Below are 9,014 nucleotides of genomic sequence, written 5' to 3'. Positions count from 1 at the left end.
ATTATTTTTCGATGTGTGCTCATTTTGGCATCTTGATGACTTGGATTCTTCTTCGTTCTTTAAATTTTTCTTTCGACTTGGATTGCAAGTAACTAAGTTTCAATAAGGGACTTCTATTTTTTATTCTTGTTTTTCTATAGGCTTTAATATTTTTGCAAATTGGTTGGACCGAATCATGGATTGCCTACGTATCCGCCTTAAATAGATTTAATTTGGAATCAGGTCTTGCGTAGTTCTTAGCCTAGAAAATGGTTTCTTAGAATGCCGATTTTAAACAAGTACGTTCTGAGGTGGAAACATATTATTTGAAACGGTAGAATAAGTGAAGTTTATTATTATGTCCCTCTGCTGCTTTGCCGTAGGCCAAAATTTTGTTTATTTGTTTGATTTTTTGAGTACATGTATATTTTTTTGGTGGTATGTATATCTGAATACGTGCTGTACCCCTCCAAGTGTTCGTTATTTTTCCGTGCATGTGCGGATAAAATGACTAGCACTTCTGGACAAAATTTAGCAAGCAGGGAGATTCAGCGCCCAGGCTGGGGCGCTAAAGATTTCGGCGCCCAGCGGTGGGCGCTGAAAATGTTTTCTGGGCGGATCTTTTTTGGTGCGCTAAATGCTTCTTTTTCTTTTAGACTAACTTTAGAGGCGCTTTGCAAAGTTTGCCTTTTTATTATTTATTATTTTTTGTACTTTTCATTTGTCTTCTTTTTTACTTGTGACTCAAGACGGTTTGAAAGATGGGTTGAATGAGATGGGATAATTTGTATAGGTATTGGTCAAGCATGAGGTTTACATCTGCTAGGATTCACATTTTACGGCCTCAGGCTAGGGTCACGAGTTTACATCAATCAAGGCCAACGAGTAGCATAGGGACGGCTCAAGGGTATATCAACAGGACGTATCCAAACCAGTTATATGGTCATTATGCTAATGGTGGTGTAAGAGCAGGTTTGGACTTTGGAAATGATGGGCATGACGCACGTGTCAATGGCCGTGCGTGGTTTGCGGTTGATAACAAGTTCAAAAACAAGAGTTGAGGTAATGGTTTCTTGGGTTATGGCAATGAGAACATGGATGGGTTAAATGAGCTGAACAGGGACCTTAGAGCGAAGGCGTCTAAGAACATAAGGATTGGAAAGGGTAGACATCGTAGAACTTTATGATTTGGATTGGTTGACTCAATTCTTTTCCTTCTTTTACTTAGGTAAATTTCACACTTTGGGAGGTACGGGCTAAGTATTTCATGGCTCGCTCTTTTCGCTCTCCCTTTTCTCTTTCTATTTTTTTCTTTTCGCTCGGGATTTCTCCCCAACATAAATCCTTCAATCAATTTGGGCTAAAAGGTAGATGGTTGTGGTCTTTGAGTCACGAGGTGAGACTGAGTGAGCCTCGTTTGGTTGGCCTACAGTGGACCTCTAATTTTAGTAGGCCTAGGGTGGACCTTTAATTTTAATAGGCCTAGGGTGGACCTTTAAATCATCTTACTTTGCAAGCGTATTTAGTCGTTTCTTTAAAATGTGCAAATAGCGTAGATTCAAAATGTTATTGTTACCTTATTGAATTTTAACGAAAGAATTACATCGAAAATAATTTTTTTCCTTCAGATTCCAGTTTCTAGGATTTAATTGGAAGTTTGATTTAGACTCGAACTTTCATTAATTTTTCTGATTATAACCCGTGTATGAATACAAGGAGGTGGCCTAGACTCAAAATAATGACGTGGCGTAAGCCCATAATACTTGACCAAGCAACTCTCAGACTTAGGCTAATTGGACCATAACTTTCGTTGGTTGACACTTCATATTTTAACCCTTGGGTGTTCATTTGTCATGCGCCATTTTTCTTAATGTTGGCAAGGTAGTTAATTGGGGAGATCGAATTTTTATTTTTGCAAGGCTAGAATCATTAGTGCGGCTTCTCTCTTAGTGTGTATTGCTTTACCCCAATGGTAGCCTTATGGTATGCCGATTTGGGTATTTTCATGGTTGGTCATGTTGCATTCATGGAAAATCTTTTAGTCCGTACTTAGTAGTATTTCAGGGAGCGAGTGACTCGAGAGGACTATGACAGTCGTGACCCAATGTGATTATAAGCCTCGAGGCCATTAATTTTTTCTTTGCCAATGGTATTGACACCTTAGGTTCACTTTGGGGGTTGTGCGACTGTGGGGGAACGATTTCCAGAATGTGACTGTTTCCATTTTGCAAATACTATAATATATTATTTTTATTGGTGAGAGAGAGTATTGAGACCGTAGATTCTTAGCAAGGGATGACAATTACATATGGGTGCTTATTGATTTAAATGTTAGGAAGGGAGACTCAATATGATTTAACCTTTTTACTTGCAGAACGACACCAAGCATTAGGACCGATTCTATGGATAAGACAACTAAGACTTAGGATTTAGATTGTACTTTGGCATAGCCTAATCTAGACTCGGATTTATTTGAACATTTATTTTTTCTTGAAGACTTTATTCGAACATTATTTTTTGAATACTTTGCCCATGTGACATTCAAGGTTATTTCAATTAGCGTGCTCGGTTTTGGAGCCAAACATTGCCGTCGTAGGAGGCCTATCAACGACACAAAGAGTTATTATTATTTTTATAAGTCGCTTTTGAAATCGAGTGCTTTTTCATGCGCCCTCGTAGCAATTTTTTTTTCACGAAAAGTTTTTTTTGCTACGTATTTTCTTCATGCTTGGGCACCGAGGCTGCTGTGCCTGACCAAAAGGCCAGGCAGCAACTTCAGCGCCCAGCGTTGGGCGTGAGAAATTCTGGCGCCCAGCCAGGGGCGTTGAAAATGCGTCCCTGGCTGGTTCTCGTTTTCAGCTTTCATCTACTTTTTGTTTTTGCGACTTTAATTTTGCGTGCTTGCCTTATAACGTCCTTTACGCCTTGTGCAGCGTTTGTGGGATTCGTTACGGCCACCCCGAGCGTCGCTTATTTTTGTGGCGATGATTCGGGCTTGCGGAACACGTATTTTGGTATAACTCTTTGGCAAATTGGTTTATGAATGTTTGGGCAATTTTTAAGGTCGTTGGTTTTCTAGCATTATTTGTCTAGCATTATTCGTACGCACAATCATAACATAGTCACATAGTTCGCTACACATAACTACATTACAAACATGGGTTTGAAAATTAAATATGTCACGTAGTTTATGATAGGCTTCTATGGGTAGTTATTTGCGCCTGGCTTGGTACCGCTTCTATCGTAGATCCAACACATGCCCCGGTCGAGGTAGTGTCTTCAACAGACGAATTTCGCCCAAGAGGCCAACCCGCAAGTGCAAGCCAAGGGGCATGCAGGCGAGAGGGACCTAATGAGCGAGCGATTGGGTTCGGGATAGGTGTACTATCTGCACAAGTACCGAGTGGGCAACATGCGCGGCGTATGCACCCCCCTATTGGCGAAAAAAGGTATCCTTAGTCCCAACTCCCGAGGGAGCCGAGATTCGTTATGCGGTTCTGCCCGTTCACATTAATATGCTGATTTTCAGGTCGTCCCAACTTGATGGGGAAATAAATGCGATTTTGAACTTGAACATTAGCACATGAGATCCGAACGCCAAACGACTCCTTAAGAATAAGTGCGTCCGACGCGGATTCAAAGTAAAAAATCTCTACTTTAGGTCAAGTTGCTCGACCTAAAGTGTCTTGGATTTTGAATATAGAAATATTGAACTTGAAATATAGAACTTGAAATGTAGAACTTGAAATGTTTGAACTTGAAATTTTGAACTTGTATATTGAAAAATGGAGTCTTGAATCTCAAAGATTGGACCTTTTCATTTGTATTTCACCCACTTACTTCCCTTCCCGCTGCCCCCCTATTCCCCTGATTGGTATATTTCCTAACATACGTGGGGGTTTCCAGCACACCAGTAAGATCTATGCTATTGTTGTGATCACTACAACAAAATGAGTAATTAACAGCATCTAATTTACAGCGTTTATGAAAAAACGCTGTGGTTATAATTGATAAATTTATAATACAGCGTTTTTTATTAAAGTGCTGTTGAAACACTCGGAGTCTCGGAGTGCTCCTTAACTCTTTACCCAAAGGGAAAAAAAACACTGTGACGCCCACAAAAACCATTTACCACGTGACTCGAGGCCACGATCTATGCGGTTCATCTTTATCTCCCCCCAAAAATTTCCAGAACGCTAAACTACACTTTTCATTCCCAATTCGAACCCTCAATCGAAAATTTAGGTTCCCTTCAATCCAAAATCGCCGAGTTCCCTTCAATCTGAAATTTGTCAATTTCATTTGCAGTTTTGCGATTCTTCTTCTTCTTGGTAAGTTTTGCTGAAATTTCAATGAGTTGTAAATTGTTATTTGTGGTATAGATTTTAGTATTGTGATTTGCGTTTTACAGGTTTGTCAATTAGGAATTTTCGATTTGGTATCTGTTAATTGCAGTTTAATTGCGATATGCTGGTTTACTTTTGTTGAATTTGGTGTCCTTTTTTCCCATAATTTGTAGATTTTGACAAGTTTATTCGATGATTTTAGCTAAGATCTAACTTGATCTATTTTGATTTTTTTGGTTTTAAGGGAATGCAGTCCAAGAGGATTTTGATGGAGCTCAAGGAGAAAGATCCTCCTACTTCTCAAACTGATGGTATAATACATTAATTTCTTGTAAAATAGCGTTTTTATGGAAGCTGCGAATTTGATTATGATTAATCTTATATTTGATTAAAAAAATTAATATATACTTCATAATTGCCTGTATTGCTGATAATTTTGGGATATAATTCCCAAATTTACTATATGATATAAATCAGTAATCCCAAATTGGCTCATATTGTTGTGCAGTCACATTAATCCTCTGGAGACAAGCTGGTCTGATTAATCCTCTGGAGAGACTAATTCTCATATATGATGTTGTTTCCAATTCCATATTCTGGCAGAGATGAGATTATTGAGTGGGATAAGGAAGTTAAACAGTTAGGTAAGACACTCTTGGGCTATTCTCTCAAGGATTGGGAGTGGAGGTTGATAAGTTGAAAGAGATGTCATGTTCAGGAGACAGAGTTATGGCAGGCCACTATTATCCATATTGTCCCCAGCTCAACAAGACAGTTCGGAACTTGTGATCGCATCCCATACTGATCCTGGCGTTCTCACACTGTTGTTGCAGGATCAATTTGGTGGGTTCCAAGTTAAACATGAGGGGAAATGGGTTAATGTCAAGCCAATCCAAGGTGCACTTGTTACCAATGTCGGCGACTTGCTTCGGGTATAAAAACATATTCCTATATTTTCTCTTATATAACTAGTTTCAATTTTTTAAAGTTGATTGGTTCTGTTTTATATTCAGCTCCTCTCGGATGATAAGTACATGAGTGTAGAATACCGAGCGTATGATAATCCTCAGCAAGAACCACGGGTTTCAGTTGTTGTGTTCTTCAACCTAAGCACGAGGGAAAACTTGTACGGACCCCTACCAGAGATAGTATCACCTGAAGAGCCTGCACTATACAACCATCGAATTATTCCTCGGTGCAAGATTTCAACCAAGGTATTCATTTACAAATGATTCTATCTTGTTAAACTTGATTGTCCCAGAACAATGAAGAATAGATTGCCTTGATCTTGAAAGATCCAGGGTTATGTGCAGTTTATGTGTATTGTATCTGTCATGTATGAAACACAGATCTTTTTCCCTCCCCAATATGTGTATAGTATCTGTTATGTATCTATTCACTGCTCAGGTTAAGACTGAGACTTTAAACATAAGGATCATATTTATAGGATGAGGCCGGAGTAACAGAAATTATTCAAATAAAAGCAATTAGAAAAAGAGTGAAAAGTACATTTTCAGAAGGCATAAGGAGGGGAGAGAGAGAGAGAGAAAGAGTAGGCTGCAGAGAGTAGGGAGTACTAGGGTGTGCAGAACCCTACATACAGTACAATAGGACTTATTAGGAGAAAGTAGTTAAAAAATTGAAAAGAATTACTGATTTCTGACTAGCTAGTGTTGATGTGACATTGACAGGGTCTGAGAGTGTATGAATCAAATGTATTACTGCGGTCTGTAGTCTGTAATATGTTTATACAATATGTGTTCTTGCAGCTTTTGCTTTTATGTGCATAAAATTTAGTTTGTTGCCTTGTTTTAGTCTCCGTTCTTGTTATGTAGAATGAATTAAATCGTTAATGCACTAAACATCGAGATGTGAGGATGAAAATGATTGTTCAAAGGCTGGAGTTGAAACAAGTTCAAGTGGTGGTCAAGCCTGCTGATAAATCAGTGGAACGGCTGAAAGACTACATCAATGTTAGAGCATGGAGGGGTTAAGTTTGTCAAAGATAGGGGAAATCGGGTTTTGAAGTGTTGTAGGTCTTTTCCTAGTATGTTGACATCCTAGAGTTTTGTGGTGTTCCACCAATAGAACTAGAGAGGCGGTTGCATGAGGTACTTGAAGCAAGACAAGAACTACGGATAACAGAACTCGAAGCACATCTAGAACGCATGAAGAAAAGGCTTGAGAAGGAGGTAGAAGTCACTTGGTGGAAAGACACTGCTAAGCATATCTCCAAGCAAGTCCCTGAATCTTCCCGTGCCTTGAGGTAGTCCTGTAGTAACCTACATTTCCATATTTTGACATAACTCATATTCTTAGCATTATATATCTTTGTGCTTAGCAGATAGCTTTACAAAACTAGTCTGTGTTGATTGATCAACTATTGAAGAACCGAAGATTTAAACGCCTGGCTTAAATTTTGCTTAGCGAAGGGATTTTAGCTGTTTAAATTCCCTTGGATTTACTTCACGTAAATTCTATCTACTGTTTGCTTGCAGCAGCTGTGTGTTTTGTCTGATGAGGGATATCCATATTCGCCTTTCTAATAATAATAATGGGCTGTACTTTTGTTGATTTGGTAAATAAAATACCTGTTATGTTTGGGCCGTTTCGCTAGCTCTTATTTTTCTTAGAAAGAAGATACATGTTTGCATAGCTCTATTTTGTGTTTGAAGTGAAACATGATTGTTGAAGAAAATTAAAATGAGCACCAAGTAGATACAAATATAAGTATGTCTTTTTATTATGTTTATTACAGTTTTTATTTGTTTTTGAATATTATTCATAAATAATTGATTTTATTTTGCTTGTGTAGTATCCTCTGCAAAAGAATGGCATGGATTCTGGATATTATGTCATGAGATTCATTTAAGAGATGCTTGACCATAAGCAAACTCGAATATTTGAAAGATGTATGTATTTTTCTTTGTTCAAATATGCCTAGACATTATATGTATTGTTACTAATTATGTGAACTTTCTCATTTTGTAGTACTTTCATGATTGCAATGTTCCGAATTATGATCAAGAACAGATTGATGAAGTCAGAGCTCAATGGACTCGTCGTGTTCTTCTCGTGTGAATACTGTGGTGGATTAATTGTATTTTTATTCTAATTTTAGTGTGTTGATTTGAAATTAAAAGAAGTATTATATAACATAGATACTTCTTTCTTTTTTCTATTTTTTTTCTAGTGTGTTTAATTAGATAACATTGCATATGATTTTAAGTTTTGGGACATGAGACGTTTATTTGATATGATAGAAATGAAATTAGATGTTATGTATATATATTCAATTTTTTTTCCTTTTTGTGGAGAGCAACCTATTTAATTCAACTCTTACGTTACTCTTCTTAATAGTTGTTTTTAACTTTGTGTCACACATATTTAATAATTAAAAATTAAAACTAAAAAGAGCCCAACAACTAAAAAGCGCCTTAAATATTAGCGCTTTTTAGTTAATTAAACACTACTAAATTAAATTAGTTGTTGGGGGCATAAATTTTCCGCCAAACCAGACCTTTAATGGCGCTTATGTATTGAACGCTGCCAAATGAGGAAATATTAACAGCGCTTTTAAAAAGCGCTGTTATTCTTTTAACAGCGCTGCTAATTAACAGCGCTTTAAAAGCGCAGTCTTTCATTAAAAAAAAGCGCTATTAAACTGTTATTTTGTTGTAGTGGATATTCTATCATACCTACCTGTCATGATCCTACTTGATAGTGTACTTGTTCGGCACTTGTGGCTGTGGATGTGGCTGCTGCTGCTGGTTTTGTGATGTGTAGCATTTCTAACATATATATCCATTGATGCCAAAACTATGTTTATTGACCTTTTGTAGATTTGACAAACATACATTGGGTCATATCATATCGGTTTGTTTGGTCATTTTCCTATCTTTACCACTTCCTCACGGCCTCACCTATGCAACCAACTAATTATGTTACTACTGCTTTGACAGACACATAACTAAAGTTACACACACAGATGTAAGATGTTATAGGCCTACCAGGCTACCACCTACGGCTACGATACCAATGGCCACTTCTGCATTTCAACCTTGACTCCCCCTCAGTGCACTTCATACCTCACCACAGCCACACAGATTGTATCTTGAGCATTTTAAGTATACTGTTACCATATTTACCAAGCACCAACTAGCCAAATAGCAGTTTTGACAACAGTTTCGACACCAATGTCATATCCGAACCTAAACCTGATGAGCCAGGGCATACCCCAGGTATGAAGCATGTCGTTATTCACTGTCATATTGTCATATTGCAAAATTCAGAACCAAGGGAATCAAGGAATGGACAAAATATTGTCATGAATTTCAGAGCTAATGTTTCTTCACTTCTGATACATTCTAAAACTTCACTTAGATTTCTCAAATTGTTTTTTAAATTTCAAAAGCCGGATACATTTATACACGGAGTACTACAGTACTTGACTGCTTGTTACTTATATTTTTACTTATTACATTTGTAGATCGTCCAACATGATAAAGGAGCAACGAAAGAATGAAGCAACCTGGAACACTTGAGCTTCATATTAGCTACTACGAACAATCATCTATAAATATATAGCTAGTTCCTAGTTACTTACTCTAGGCTTTATTTTCTTTTACGTACTATGAATTTTAGTTTTTCTAGGCTTATTTTCTTTTACGTACTGTGAATTTTAGTTTC

The 9,014-nt window shown here is 37.5% G+C and overlaps 1 long non-coding RNA gene across 3 annotated transcripts; it reads left to right on the top strand.

Moving 5' to 3' along the window:
* The first annotated feature begins 4,065 nt into the window (after window positions 1-4,065).
* LOC130464015 (uncharacterized) lies at window positions 4,066-7,630 on the top strand. 3 transcript variants are annotated; one of them, XR_008924308.1, is made up of 8 exons: window positions 4,066-4,310; window positions 4,570-4,636; window positions 4,834-4,969; window positions 5,159-5,257; window positions 5,339-5,539; window positions 6,161-6,591; window positions 7,141-7,237; window positions 7,317-7,630. It is a non-coding gene; the product is annotated as an uncharacterized lncRNA (long non-coding RNA). The 3 variants fall into 3 exon arrangements; XR_008924309.1 differs by having other exon boundaries at window positions 4,579-4,636; window positions 4,834-5,257; XR_008924307.1 differs by having other exon boundaries at window positions 4,067-4,310; window positions 4,834-5,257.
* Window positions 7,631-9,014: the final 1,384 nt, after the last annotated feature.

Source organism: Spinacia oleracea, chromosome 6, assembly GCF_020520425.1.
Source record: "Spinacia oleracea cultivar Varoflay chromosome 6, BTI_SOV_V1, whole genome shotgun sequence".
Lineage (NCBI taxonomy): Eukaryota > Viridiplantae > Streptophyta > Magnoliopsida > Caryophyllales > Amaranthaceae > Spinacia > Spinacia oleracea.
The sequence above is the reverse complement of the archived record's forward strand: the minus strand, read 5'-3'. Positions and strand labels throughout refer to the sequence as shown.